We start from the raw sequence: 16022 nt of genomic DNA, 5'->3' as shown, positions 1-16022 counted from the left end.
AGAGAGAGATCCTCCAGCTGGCTGATTTGTGCAGATTATTTGGGTAGGACAGGCAGAAGAGACTGTGCTTGGTCACAGAGCTTGTACACCTCACAGATGGTGTTTTGAAACATTAGCTGCCAGTTTTCTGCAACCACAGTTGTGTGTAGGTATTGCCAGTTGTTTGAAGAATGTTTTTCCCTTCAGGATGTGTCTTGTAGTCCTCTTCATTATTGATCTCTGTGCAGAAAGGATGCATTTGTGACAGAAGTGCACTTTTTCATTAGTTCAGTAGACAAGGAGTGTATGTAGCTGAAATATGGGGAAAATCAATTTACAGAAAGACAATGACTGAGGTCTTTGAAAGGTCATTTTAACTCTTTAAGCTCTCATCTTGATTTATATGCACCGCACAACTAAAGATGCAATGTGCCTTGGGTATGTGATGGGGAATCGGTGTGAAAAAGTACTTGTGTGGTTTTCTTTTTTTCCTTATTCCGCCAGAATATTGTAGCACAGTTTCCTCTGATTTTTGTGTCATACCTTGAGTCGTCTTTGTGTTTATGCTCTTAATATATAGTGCATGATCTGACTTACCAGCATTTTGAAGGGTCTATGTTTTGTTTTGGTTAAAACCCTTTAATAGCCCAAAGCCATTTGTAAGCGATAATAGGTGAGAGAGATTAGTTAGGACCCTTGCCAGCCCCGACTGCTTACATGCTTACATGATTTTAAAGTCATCTTCAAAGCATCCTTATTGAAAATACATTGAACTATAAAGTTTTAGGATCACCGATAAGTTTGTTTCAGTGTTAAGTCGTTAATATCTGACTGGTTCTAAAGCAGTAGCCTGAAGAGTGGCAGTGTTTCTCACTCTCTCTCTCTCATCAACTGTGTTAGAAAACCTTGTACTTGGATGCAGAGAATATATTAACAGCTGTGACTATAAGCATGTGCCAGAATGGCGATACTTGAGCAGATCTGACACTTGGCTATTTTTGACACCCATCTGCACTTTTTAAACTCTCCTAACGGATGGACTGCCTCTTAATATGTTTTTAGCATATTTTCGTCCATACATGTGTACTCATATTAATGGACAATTTTAACCATCTGGGACAGATTTTATATTTTTAAATAAGACATTATGTGTAGTAGATTAAAAGGATGTGTTTTGGGTAATCTGATATTGTCGCTGTTTTTTGTTTTTCTTTGACTACGTGTTTATATATATCAACAACTTCTTCCTCCTCCTCCTCCTCCTCTTCTTCTTCTCCCTCTTCTCCTCCTCCTCTTCCTCCTCCTTATTATTATTATTATTATTATTATTATTATTATTATTTCGGAAGGTCATGGTCAGACCTGGTTCCTGGTTGTGTCAAACTTGATGCAACAATTCTCAGATCTGGGACCTTTTTTCATAAAAATGGGGATTCCTGGAAACAAATGTGCACAGACTGAACTTATTCAAAGACATACCAATCTGTGGGGGTGGGTAGGTTAAAAAAAAAAAGTCTCAGTTTAGGATTTCTAGAACTATTTTGGTTAAAAAAACATGCTTTAGCTGTTGATAGCATACTGTTAACAAAACGAGCTATAAAAAGTTAAAGGAGACCGCTCCTGCTTTAAAGAAATAGATAAAACTTTTTTTTTTATGATTGAACTTAATATAAGGAAATATCATGTCACTGCCTGTCACTTTGTAACAACTAGATCCTTGTGTTTAAGAAAAGGAAAATGTTTTCTTGTGAGATGGCTGAGAGACCTTGGACATTATATTGTTTCGGGAGGAGATGCCTCTGAGCTTTCTGAAACATTTATATTTTTATCAATCTGCGTATAATATTATCAAAGACCATATGTTGACCTACAAAATGCTTTCAGGACTGTTTCCTTAAAAGGACAATAAGCGAGCACAGTGAGTGTAGCCCAGAAATAGTGCTGTTCTTTCAGAAGATGGCTAGTATTAGGTCAGACCACCCTTTCTCAATGGTCCTGCTCTCCAGATGTGCCTGGAACTTTTTTTTTTTTTTAAGTTCAAGTTTCCAAAAAAAAAAAAAAGAAAAAAAAAGGTTTGTTTTCAAAATCTGGTTTTACTTAAGACATCTCCATCCTGGAGTGCATTTCATAAATTGCCCACATATTTTTCTTAGCAGAGAACTTAACTGGCTGTAATTTTTAACACATGGCCACATCATGTGATATTTTCAAAACACTTACACATAGCTTTAAGAAGGTCCCTGCAGAAATGATCCATCTTCTCACAGCCGGCCCGTTTTTTAACAGCATATCTGCATTTTCCATTTAGTAGAGCGATATATTATTAGCTTACATTTTTGGGTAGTAAAACAGTGCATTGCTGATTGTAAAACATGGACTTTATTATCTGCTGAAAATTGATTTGGCATTTATAGCCACTGTGTACTAGACTGTTTTTCTGTTTTTAACATCAGTGCTTGCAAGCGATGATTTGTGTAAAAAACAGAAATGAAATTGCCACGGACAGACAACTGTTAGTGTCCCTGGTAACTGAACATTTGGGTAATGCACCTGGTTATTTTCTTTTAAATAGATTAATCTATAAATGCTCTTATGCAACAACAAAAAACACAACAGTCCAGCCACTGTCACTCAGTTTTACCTTGCAGGTTGATTTTCCGTTGTGTTGGGCTAACTCTTTGCTGTATCAGACAAGCCTCCGGCCAGCTATTAAAAGAAGACTGTATAAGCGCAGATACCCAATTATAAATGTAGATTGTACAGGCGTGACTTCTTTGTCACTTAGTAGTTCCGGCTTCCCTTCAATCTCTGGCACCACCTCCTTTTTCTTGTTCAGTTATTTTCTGTTAATATTTTTGAGTCCTTGACCTTTTCATTCTATATATTTTCAATAACACTTGGAAACTTTCGCAAGGCATCTTTCTGTGTAGTTAATGGTCTATTGAAAAAGATAAGTGTTGAATTTTGGGGGGGTGGTGGTGGTGGTGATCATTTCTGATGATTTCATAAGACAACTAGTTTACTTTTACTTCTTAGAGTAAACATTCCGCTTGGTGGGCATTATGTAGTCTAGAAATGTTTATTAACCGTCTCATCGTTACACTGACATCTGATGTTTGCAAAGAAGATGCTGTAACTATAATATTCTGAACAGCCTTCTGAGTCACCAGAGGAACAAATACCTTTCAGAGCTGGAAGGTTGATCTGGCAAATGCTTTCAGTTTACAGATGTTGAAACTGGCTCATAGAGGTTAAGCAACTTGCTCAGGTGGTTTATTAAAGAAAGAAGATTCTCCAGGCCACCCTCTTTACCATGCCACTGCTAAATCTCATATACACGTTACCATACCAGTGTCAGTCTTACTTTATTGTCTTTCATATTCCACCCTGGATTGCTCTTCCTGTATGCTTTCTCCCTTCTTACACCAGGACTGCAGAGGGATGTGGGAGAAAATTCTCTAGCAGTAGTCACTTGACTTGTGGCAGAGGTATGCCATCAGATTTGCCTTCTAATTGTTTGGAAATGAGAGAACCTCACTGTGGTTAATCACTAGAGGGCTAAGCAGATTGAATAATGCAAGCCTATGGCAGTGGAAAGGTTACTGTCCTAAGGAAGTGCAGGTGGTAGGCGTTGGTAGGTTGCTGAAAATGTGCCAAGGACCGGATGACTAGGATTCGGTTCCCTTCATGCCCTCAAGGAGTTTTGAGTTGTAGAGCTCCAGGTAGAGAAGGAGATAGTAATTAGGATGTAGAGTAATGAGAGCCTGGAGACAGGAGACAGGTAAAGGAACCCAGAGGTGAGGGAGTACCTGGGTGCCTTAGAAGTCCACGACGTAGCGGGAGGGTGGGCAATGGGCCAATCTAGTGCTTATTAGAAACCCATGCCTGTCTTATGTTGCATCAGATTGGATCTTCGTTAATGTAACTTAACATTTTTTACTTTGTTGTTCTTATACTGAAGACAGGACGTTCATTTTTTGTTTATTAAATTTTAATTTCTGTGTGCGAGAGTGGGTATAGTATTTCTCGAAAGCGGTTTCTTTGTGTATTGTTGTGGTTCTTGGGTAGCTAACTGTATCTAGTGGAATAAGTCATTAACTTAAATGACTCATAACTTGAGAACAATAGGATTTCACACCTGACCAAGAAGCAGGTTTATCTGGCTGGCTTTCTCAAACAGCTGTTTGCATTAATTAATATTAATGTAAATGTACTTTCTGAGAATGTCTAGCTTAATTATGTTTTTCAACCCATAGAGTTCCAATCAAAGGAATCAGGAAATCCTCTTAATCTCAAAGGGAATATATAACTGCCATCTCTGAACAGAATAAATCTCTGATAGTATAGGAAGAGCAGCCTATTATTGATAACTGGCCCATGCCAGGCCCAGGGCTAGGCACCTTATATACTTTCTATGTCTCACTGCCCTTGTTCTGTAAATGGTTTCTGTGACCACGTGATCTGTTTGAAACCTGAAGATCAGGTAAATTAAGCTTTGCGCCCAAGGACACATAGATCTAGTTAAATGGCAGAGGAAGGATGCTCTCTCTGCTTTGTCTGATTTTGGATTCCTTTCTTGTTTTCTTTTTGAGGAGGGGTGAGGATGTTGTGGCTTGAAGACAGGATATTTTGTAATGGAAGCTAGATGGAAAGATTTAAGGGGGGATGTTTGAATTTGAAGTAGAGTTGTTCTCTTTGCTGAAAAATAAAAATGGTGCAGCATTAGCCTTAATCACCAAGAATATCTTGGATAAAATAGGTTAGGATGGGTAGTTCTCTGTGTATTTCTACTCCTTTTGAAAGAGTGCAGTGAGATTAATAGGCATCAGGGGGCTAACGTCATTATTTTGAAAAGTCTGATAGAAATCATAGATTTATTCCTTGTCAAAGCTGTACAGGCTAACTAAAACAGCACCCTTCTAGGCTTTGGGAAAGCGGTAAACCTGCTTATCTTTTGTTGATCAGAAGCCCAGATAGGATTTTCCAATGTCTCAGGTTAGTAGAAAATTGGAAAGCAGATGATATATCCAGCATATTGGCAGACCAGATCGTTTTGTTCACCAACATTGTGTGGTTAAAAAATAAAAAAAGTCAGATCTCTTGGTAGTGAGACTACTGGGGACCCATGATTCTGCCCCAGGAAGGTTCTAGGCCTGCGGACACAGTGATTCCAGATGATGGGGACACTGTAGGAAAGCAAATACCTTTTTTCCGCATGCCCCTCCCTCCCTAAAAAGAAGCAGTTGATTTTTAAAATTGTGGGATGCTTTCTCTAGAAGCTTTCATTTCTGTTTTCCACATTTCTTTTTTTAAAGGCTGGACGATAAGTGTACTCACTTTATTAGAGGGATTCTTTTAATTCTGTGTGGTTTATTAACATCGTGTCGTGTACTTGCTGCTCATGCAAGAATATAATTTTGAAAGAACCGACGAGAACATGATACTGTAAAGAGTTTGGCCTTAAGAGCTATGTAATTAGATGGGCAGAAGTGCTCTTTAGGAAGAAGGGGTATTAGAGGGTATCTTTATCATGTGTTTATAGCTTTAACAAGAGTCTTAAAGAGTTTGACAAAATAAACAAACCATTCTTACTAAGCTGGGATGATTTTGAGGGCGTGCTTAGTTATTTGGAAGTTTGAGAAAGACAGTTGCTGCGCTTCTGAACATCCCATTACTTTACATTTGAACTTTGTATGATTTTAACTTCACTGCCTTCCTCAGGACTTGTCTGCTTTAATGGTTGTCGGGTTATTGGGAGGAAGACGCATAATAAAATTTGAGGGTTCTGTGGTAACAATTTATATATTCTTGCATTTGAAATGCTTAACATGTGTCCTGACAAGGATATGACCAGAATGAGGAAGGGCCTGGATTCTGACACTTTCCGTGCGAGATGGGCATTGTTTCCTCTTTATTATGGTTGTATCTGAACCTGTACACTCAGCACTTATGGGAACACTTCATTTGAAAGGCCTGTTAACATTTATTTTCTTCCTTTCTGCTCTGGCATGAGTTGTCTTTGTACAGCCTAGGAAAATATTAAAGGGATGGAAATGAAAATTTGTGTTCTTAGAAAGCACCCTGTTTTCTTCTAGACTTCCCAGAATACTCCTTATCATTGGTTTATAAAATATAGAGTGATAGAAATCAGAGGCAGAGCCCGGTTGTTAATTACCCAGGCATGCTGTTCCTTACCAGCATTTGCTTGTGAGAATGACATGGCCAAAAAACAAAAAACAAAACAACAACAACAAAAAAAACGGTAAATGTAGACATAACTAGACTTTTAAAACTTTTTCCATTTTGTACACTTTAGGAGTCTCTCCGAAGAACTTTGCTGAGAGGAAGAGTTTACCTGTCTGTATTATTTAACCGTTTGCTGCTGAAGGGAATGTCTATTTGTTTTTCGTCTTTATTTACGTCTTACTCGCATTGTGGGAGTAAAGCATTTGGGACCATATCGATGTGATGTTAATATACCTTCCATCAAAACCTCTTGGAGAATTCAGCCATTTGGCGGTGTTTTCCAAAGAGCAGAAGAGAATCTCTTTAAGCCACAGAGTTGCTTCTGTTTGCTGGTTTAAAATTTTTATACTTACTGGCAATGATTTTGGATGGCCATGGTCTTCTCACTCAGCTATAGTCTTGCTCAGTGAGTGCTGAACATGTTTTACCTTTTGCTTCACAACTTGGATTTATATTATGCACGATTAATATGTGGTGTTTTATCAGGCCATCTTTTTGAAGAGCACAGGGGGTAGAGAATGTCAATTCCTGGGTGTGAATCAAGGTTCCTCCACTTAGTGGTGTGACCAGGAACAAGTCAGCTTACTGTCTGCCCCAGCTCCACATTCTTTGTCTTAGAGACAATTATTCTGCCTTGCTGACTTTTACTTCACAGGACGGTGGTAGTCATGATTGGAAAGGTGCTGTGTGCCCCTAAAAAGCATAGTTTACATGCAAGCAGTAATTATTAAAGGCAGACCGTGGTGCTCTCTGGACTTAAAAAGGGGGATAGTGTTTGAGCCACACAAAAGGGCTCTACACTCTGGTGCTTGATGAGTTTTTTTGTGCACATTTGATGGGATTTTCCAAATTCTGTCGACACCCGATAGGGTTTTCTCCCATCTCTGTCATCTGCCCACCCCTTTTCGCTGAATGCGCCCACCCTTTTACCCATTCCAGTCATTCGCTAACTCGGAAAGGTCACCAAACTTAGGATGGTGAATAAAATAATAACCTACATGCTTAAGAAAAGTCCATCTTGGCTTTTTTTAGTTATTGCGGCTTCAATTCAGTGATTCAGAGGCTTCCCTCCCCCCCCCCCCCCCCCCCACTGATTTTTCTGTTACTTGGTAGGGGATGTTGCTAGAGAGATGAATTCTGTCTAACCTTTTATGTCTCCCAAGATATATACTCTTCTTTGTTGTTTAAAATAGACATCTTAAACATCATCAACTCTTCTTGATAAAGCTGCCATTTACATTACGATCTTGAGTTCTTAGTTCTAGTAATTCCATTCCAGACTACCTGTGAGCGTGGCATATAGTGGGCAATCAGCAAATGTTTGCTTAATGAGTCAGTGAGTGGATGAGAGGTGAACTGGGATTCACCGAGATCTTAAAGGAAGGAAATAATGCACAGAGCATGTTAATTATGAGGGGGAAAAATAAGTGAATCTTGGAGAAGTTTTGGTAAATGATGTTTAAGAATCAAGTATCTGCTTTCAGCGTGAAGGAAACATAATGCATTTGTTTTTCGGCCATACAACTTCACTGGTGGCTAGCTGTGTCGTGGTTAAAATTGCATGCGTTATAAATCTGTTTATCATGATCATATGCGTATAATGCAATGTATAACACTTAAACCCTCTCTGGCATAATTACTGAAATCAGAAACAAAGTCCAGGGCTTTTGACAATGGTACACAGTATTTTGGGAAATTGGCTGTCCCCTTACCTGAGCGCTTGTGTGTCGTTTGGGAGGAGGGGCGTAAGGTTTCAGTCTTCTAGCAGACATGTTGAGTAAGATTCTAGCAAAAGACAAATATTAATGAAATATTTTCATCGTTTCAGTTACACAGGAAATTCAGCCAAGCAGTTTCTTCAACCAATAATCTTAGATGAGTAGTAATGTGATAGGCTGATAAAATTTATCCTCGAAACTCCAGAGAGCTTGCTAAGATAATCTATTCAGTGCATGATATATATAGTATTCTCATGAAAAACATGTAATTTCTCACATTAATGCAGCTCTCTTTCGTGAAATGTATTTGCCTTCTTCTGTGTGTTTCAACATTTACATTGAATCCTTTGAAAGGAACAGGGCAGGACTTTAGAGTTTCAGGGACTATTATATGGTATACCTGAAAAGAATAATCTTGCCCATTTGACAGATATTTGGTATTTCTCTTAATTTGTGCCTTTTAAAAAATTCATAGGTCAGTTTAGCTTATCAACCGAGTGGCTCTGTTTTTATCAGGATATTGTGATATTCTGCACAGATACCAGACTTTCTAAGGGTGAGGGAGCACTTTGGGAACATGGTACAGAATGACTTACATAAAGTGGGTTCGCAGACCAGTAGCCATCACCTGGGAACTTCGTGGAAAGGGACATTCTTTGCCCCACACCAAACCCATGATCAGAGACTCTGGGGGTGACCCTGCAGTTGTGTTTGAACAAGTTCTCAGAGGATTCTGAAACGCGTTGACGTTTGAGAAGCACTGTTGTAAATTACAGTTTTTGTCTCCTTCTGTGTTCTAGAGAAAATACCCCTTTGTGATCATAAACTAGTGGAGATCCTAGATAAATGGAAATCAAGGCAATTTATTTATTTTAAGTGATGTATTTAAAAAATAATAAGAAATTATTAATAATGTATTTATTCAGATCCTTAGTTTCTAATGGCATATTCAGATTCCCACACATCACAGCTAAATTGACGGAGATCCTAAAGAGAGGGTGCGTTTCACCTGATTCAGAGATGTTATTTGTTCTGATAGTTGCTTTTAAACAAGTGAGTTTATTTTAGTACACTCAGGTACCTTTTATTATGCCCTGGCCTCATTTTGAGGCCACCTTTTGATGATTCACAATTTTGTGAGTTTAGGTGATTGAGCCTCTGTAGACATTATTTCAGTAGACTACAATTTCATGCTAATATCAGGTAGTCTTGAAAGTTTAGACATAGGAAAGTATCTTTCCCCCCCCCCCCCCCCTCTCTGTGTTGAACGTAAATAAGGGTTCAGCATAATTAAAAAATGTTTCGTCAGTAGTGCCTGGAGAAGATTTATTTCTTATGTCTCCTGTATCTTCTGTTGTTCTCTTTTGTGCTTGGTGTGCCTTCAGTAAGCGTCGTCTGACACGCTTTGTGGCCTTTGCCTCCTGTGATAAAATAGATTGAAATGATTCCTGGCACCATCTGGTGAAGAGGGGCAGCCCTGGAGGACTGGGCTTTGAGAGAAAGTGACTGAATGCTAAGAAATGTGGAAGTCTAGGGACACAAGCAAAGGATTTTTTTTTTTTTTTAAAGAGCATGAACATTAATACATCTTCTTGAGGTTTGATGGGACATGTACTGCCTACTGCCCCATCTGGTGCTTATGATAGCATGGCATATTAGCAGGCTGCAAGTTCATAATGTATTCAGGGGGAGGAGACATCCCTTGCATACCAATTGAGGCGTCCTCTCTTTCAGAACTGCTTTTGAATTTCAATGATGTTTATATCTTCCAAGCCGTGACTGAACTGAGCATTTCCGCTCTGAGGAATAACATGAGAGTGTGTGTGTGTGTGTGTGTGTGTGTGTGTGTGTGTGTGTGTTCTCTCCCGTTCCTGCATTAATTTATCTTCCTGTTTTCTTTCTTTCTTGATGAAACTATAAGTAGTTTTTAACATCATGTCGGTGTATGATTTTTTTACAAAAAATTTCTGTTTTAAAACTACATAATTTTTTTTTTTTAATTTCATTTATGGCACTTAGGGCATATTGCCTTGTGGGATTATTTGTGTCGCCGTCCCTTTATAGATTGAACACTTTTTGAGGGTCAGGCCTGTATCTAATTATGTATGTGTCTCCATGGCACCGGGAGTTCAGTCATCCATTTAACAAATATTTATTTACTGAGCTTACACGGTGGGTGTGACACTGTTTTAGGTGTTGAGGAATCACTGGTGAGTGGGCTGGGGAGTCCCTCCTCTCAGGGCATTTGTATCTTAGTTGGGAGGAATGCAACAATAAACAAAGAAACAGATACATCCACAAGATAATTTCAGACCAGGCTAAGTACTATTAAAAAACAGTCTAGAAAGAGGAGGTGGGAGGGGAGGGAGGGTGATGGCGGGGGTAGGGTGGGGGGGGGTGGGTGCTCACTTAGATTGGATTGTCAGGGGAGGCCCCTTTAAGGAGGTGAGGTTTCTGCCGAGACCTGAGCATCTGAAGATTTAGTGGGAGAGGAATAGCAAGTCCAAAAGCCCTGAGGTGAGAACATGATTGGCATTTTCAAAGGTAGCTTGAGCCAAGTTCAGGCAGCCATGGCCAGGAGTTGGGGTTTTATTCTTACCATGTCTAGAAGCCATCAGAAGTGACATGATCTAAATTAATCTTTCAAAAGGATAACTCGGGCTGCCATGTGTCATGCTTTTAGTAGGCACTAAATAACTATCGAAGGAGTGAGATGATCCTTTAAATCCACGGAGGCATTCTGTTGAATTGGAATGAGCATGGATGTTAGTATCAGAAAAACTCTTGGATTCTGGCCTTGCCATTTGCTTGATGTTGGACTCTGAGCAATTATTTAACCTCTTGTGGCATGTGTCTTCTCATCTGTCGAAAGGGAAAATTAGTACCTAACACCACGATATTATTGTGAGAGTTAAATGAGATAATTCATTTAAAAGACCCAGCACAGTGCCCAGTTCCTAAAAGATGCCCGATCCACCATTGACACGCTGAGCATAATTAAAACATTTGGGCTGGTTTCGAGGAATATTTAAACAGTTGGCAGCATCTTGCTGGAAGTCCTTTTCTGGTACTGTTATCTTTTGAATAAAACACTGTTAAAATATTACATGGTAGTAGTACCCAGCATCTGTAGTCTGTTGCTCTTGATCTAGAATTATATTAGGAAGAAAACTCAAGGAATTTTGTGGCAAAGTCCATGTCCCCTCAAGCAACCTGGATTGTTTTTTAAAATTTCTTCTTAGCCAAAATGTATCTCAGTGAATTTGAAACATTTTTACAAGTGACATTCTATCAGTTGCTTTATACACACACACACACACACACACACACACACACACACACACACACGCACGCACGCGCGTTCTCTCTCTCTCTCTCTCTCTCTCCTACCTTCCTTTTCTTTCTTTTTTTTTTTTTTTTTTTTTTGGAGTTTAACTTAAGGAAGCCAAAATGCCTTCTGAGTCGGTGTGATAATTGTGGTTATTTGAAGGATGTTAGAGACAAAAGTTTTAATTCATAATAAACAGTAACTTCATTAATTAGTTACATGTTAATATTAGCTACAAGCCATTTGAAAGGAATTTTTGAATACACTCAAATGGGGACAATAAGGAGCTGTTGCCTGAATGATGAGCTTAATTGCAGGAAACAATCCTTCAAGTATTTTCATTTAGTCTGTGAGGCAATGTTTGGCTGGTCAGACTTTCTGCAGCGGAATTGTGGGATCGGGGTGGGGGCAGATGTTGCTGGTGGTTGAATGTCTAAAGAGTTCCAAGTTACCATTGCCTTAGACACAACCCACATACATGGGTTAGTTGCATCAGTGTTTAAACTGGCTCTTTACTTTTAAAATTCTGTATTTGTTTTTGGCTAGAGGTTCTCGCCTCCACCGGTAGATTATTTTTTTTTATATCCGTCCCCCCCCCCCCCGAAACATTCAGGAAAACAAATGATGCTTAAGGAATGTGGGGGAGGAGGTAGTGTGGGTAATTCAGGCAAGTTTCGTCAGCACTTACAAGATTCTTGAGATGTTTTTTCATGGCCTACAGAACCGTACAGAGCTGTTAACATCTGCACGTTTATGTGAGAGGAGCCACATTTATTGCCGCGGTATTCAAACGGGGATGGAAGAAAAAGAGAAGAAAAGTAGAAGAGCTGTAGAAGTTGGGGGGTGGGAATCACCCCATAAGAAAGCTGGCTGTTGGCTCCTCGGATGGGCGGATCGCTTTCCTTGGTTAAGCCCTGTTTGGGTTCTTAACAATGCAATGGGTTTGCAAGGCTTCAGGAAAATTCAGAAGAGGCAGTTGCCTCACTGAAAAATCACCTCTGGGAACTTTATAGGCTATCCCAAATATCGTCTGTTCCACTCCCTGTGTGCATTCTGAGTCTACGCCATGGGATGCCATGAATGCAGATACTTAGGTGGTGTTTGTTTGTCTCTAGGCAGAGAAGAGAAAGAAAAGGCAGGCTGGCCAGGTGAGATAGGTACATGAGGTCATCTGTGTTGGGTCTCAGAGGACAGGGGCCTCACATGTAGAGCCTACGTGGTAAGTACCACATCTGACCCAGGTACCATGCCTCCTCGTCTGTCTGGTTTACATGATGTAATATTGCAAACTACACAAAATTTCTCCTCTCTCGTGTACTAAGGACAGTGACCATATCTCGGGTAATATCTACTTGGTGATGATTTTTAATTCCAGTTACTTTGCACGTGTGGCCTTTAATTCTGGTCAGTTTCTCTCATGTGTATCTTTTTTGGGGTTTTGTTTTCTTTTTGTTTGTTTGTTTGTTTGTTTGTTGGATTTTTTGGTTTCCAGTAGTGGAAGTAGCTCTCAGTACCTCCTCAAAACTCGTTTTCTTAGAACACATTTAAACACGTACTACCCACAGTCTACTTACATGAGATGAACATCTCACCTTCAGGAGACCAGGCTGGGCATCAGCTGTGTACTTCTGTCTGTCTCTTCTTCCCTCCCTGCTTCCTCCCCTTTTCTTCTACGAAGTGCTTTACCACAGAGGTTATAGTATTTCTAGGGATTGAAATCCAGAGGAAGCTCTAAAGTCATATTGTATGCATGGGCTCTCAATAATGATCTGCCATACTTTCCCCTCAGTTTAAGACGGAACCAAGAGAACAGGGTCCAGACGTTATTTACTGATACCTCATGCATTTTGACGAAACCAGAAGTCCTTAAAGGTCTGAAAAACTATAGTGAATGTTCATTGAAGCAATTGGTATCAATCGTAAACATTCACATTTAGTTAATTGTTTATTGAAAATATATTAAGTTGATTTGGTTCCTTTGAGCTAAACATTTGGCAACATTTTGGGGCGCCTGGGTGGCTCAGTCAGTTGAGTGTCCGACTTCGGCTCAGGTCATGATCTCACACTCTGTGAGTTCGAGTCCCACGTCAGGCTCTGTGCTGACAGTTCGGAGCCTGGAGCCCGCTTCAGATTCTGTGTCTCCCCCTCTCTCTGCCCCTCCCCTGCTCATGCCCTGTCTCTCTCTGTCTCAAAAATAAATAAAAACATTAAAAAAATTAAAAAGAAAACATTTGGCAACATTTTTGTAACTGAGCACATATTGAAAGTGCACGGGTTATGCTCTAGTCTTTCTCAATAATTTATGCAATAGTTTTACTTGAAAGAATTGTGTGGGAACTTTTCTTAAAAAGGACTGCTCAGCTGCTCAGAGCACAGATCCTTGCCATTGTAAACTGCATTTAGGCAGGTGTCTAGCAGATGTTGGAGGAAGTGGGTGAATAGATTAAGTGGGTGTGGCATCCTTTACCCTAATATAACCTATGAGGCAATTTTGGAACGAATGGTTTGAGGGCAGAGACTCTTGTCTCTGAGTCCTTTCTTGCCTGTAGTGCCTAGCACAGTGTTTCTCACGTAATATGCATGATGAATTTCGCAGAAGAATACCCTGTAACTCAATGACAGCTCTGTGATTCATGCATTCCCTTCATCAGTCATGTAGCAAGTATTGATTGAGCTCTTAATCTATATTACACCTTTCTCTAGCCCCTGGGGATGAGCCTGTGAATAAAAGCAAGCATAATTCCTTGCCCTCATAGAACTTACCTTCGAGTGTGCGCGTTTGAGGGTGGCCGTGGATGGGAACAGACAATAAATGATGAACAAAATATAAGTGAATTCTGTGGTAGGTTAGAAGATGATAATTATGGAAAAATTGGGCAGGAGAAGGAGGCTCATTCAGGCTGTTGAGAGAAGGGGTCAGGCTTCAGTTTTAATTAGGGTGGATAGATGGGCCTCTTTGAGAAGGGACTTTTGTGCAGAGACTGGCGAGGTAAGCGAAGGAGCCCTGTGATTCTGTGGGGAGGGGGGGGACATAAAGGCAGAGACTGAAGGCTGGAAGGTGGCCTGGGTCAGTTCAGGAACGGGAAGGAGGCCAGTGTGGCTGGATGGGACCTGGGGTGAGGGTGGAAATACGCTGGGAGAGGAGATTCAGAGACATAACTAGAGAGTGAGTGGGAGATCCTGGAGGGCTCTTTAGGCCATTCTAAGGACTTTCCTATTCAACAGAATTTAATACTCATCCCAGATAACCACTTCCCAGCACCTTGGGCACAGGCGTTGTTCTCATTTGCATGATGCTATGACATCAGGTATTTAAGAAGTGCCGCCATCTGAAGACCTCAGTGTGCCTCAGGGAAACTGCTGTCTATTATTTTTTATTCCAGGCATCGTGCAGATATTTATTTTACTGCCATTGTTATTCAACGCGATTTGCTTGTGTGTTCTGTTCTTTGTGTGTGGCAGGATGAATTCCCTAACCTAACTCCTACTCTACCCAGTGCTGGTCAGATCTACAAGTTCAGTCTTCTTTGGGTCCTGGCTGCCTTGTCTTAGTGCTTTTAAGCCCATTTTAGGTACCATGTGCCGAGAAACAGGCATTTGCCAAAGATAAACTAATAGTCACACTGGAGTGATATTGAAATCTTGGCATAAATCCTGTGTTTGTGGAAACGGGCATTATTTGTGACTCTCATTACATAGGCTGCAATCTAGAACCTCCTTAAATAGGTTAAGGTCTGTCAGCTTCCCTAGTACCACTGAAGTGAGTTAAGTTGGTTACAGGTTCCCGTCTAGTATCTATTAACACATGAGAAGTTAAGCTACCCTAGTATCTGTTCACATGTGAGAAGTCATCTCTGACGTGTAAGTCATTCCTTTCTTCTTTCAAGGCAGGGACAGTCTAAAATGATACATGGATGGACATAAGATGTCAGTGAAAAATCTGTACCCTCTGGGAGAACACAGGCCATGGTGTAGACTTCCTGCATCTCCCGGTGCTGTCAGCTTAATTATCTCAACCATTTCCTTGGACCCACTTGAAATTCCTGACCCTCATGAACTTGCTGCCCCATCTCCAGGTCATGGAATTGTGATGGCTTCTTGGAGCCATCTCAAAGCATAAGTGAGTTTTAGTGGCTGCACAGTGGAGGGGTTCACTCCAATATACAACTATTGAGGTGTTGCCTCTGGGAAAGACTTTGTGCGAACCACTGCAGGGTTTCAGAGAGAGGAGGACGCAGTCTCAGCACCGAAAGAGCGCGAAGTCTAGCGGGGGTTGTCACGTTGCAATAAGGATCGCCATGGAGATTGAGAAGCAGAAAAGTGGAGATTAATTGGGGAGAAGTTACAAGAGTCAGTGACAGTCCAGATCAGCATGAGAGGAACTTAAAAGCACTGACTGGAGTCTGTGGGATAGCAGCTTCTCAAATGCATGCTGTGGTCTGAGAGAAAAGAAGGGAGCAGAATCAAGAATCCTGCTGGCATTTTGAGCCGGGGTAACTGGCGGGATGGCTGTGCCTCAGTGGAACTCTAAGAAAGTCAGGAGGATGAAGTAGTTTTGTGGAAAGGGTCCTCTCACTGATAAGTTGAGCTTGAGACTCTTACAGTCACAGGAGCCATTCTGCGGGCAGTGAGAGACGTGGGATGGGAGCTTGGGTGAGGAACTGAGTCCTGAGATAGGAATTGAAATGGAGAAAATAAGTTGTACGTGACCACAGTGGGTAGACCATTTTGAGGAAAGGGAAATACTAGGT

The 16022-nt window shown here is 40.6% G+C and overlaps 1 protein-coding gene across 6 annotated transcripts in view; it reads left to right on the top strand.

The window, feature by feature from the left end:
* Positions 1–16022, top strand: part of RUNX1T1 (RUNX1 partner transcriptional co-repressor 1) — a 143335-nt gene that overhangs the window by 41082 nt on the left and 86231 nt on the right. The window lies entirely within an intron of this gene.

This window comes from Felis catus, chromosome F2, assembly GCF_018350175.1.
Source record: "Felis catus isolate Fca126 chromosome F2, F.catus_Fca126_mat1.0, whole genome shotgun sequence".
NCBI classification, from domain to species: domain Eukaryota; kingdom Metazoa; phylum Chordata; class Mammalia; order Carnivora; family Felidae; genus Felis; species Felis catus.
The sequence above is the reverse complement of the archived record's forward strand: the minus strand, read 5'-3'. Positions and strand labels throughout refer to the sequence as shown.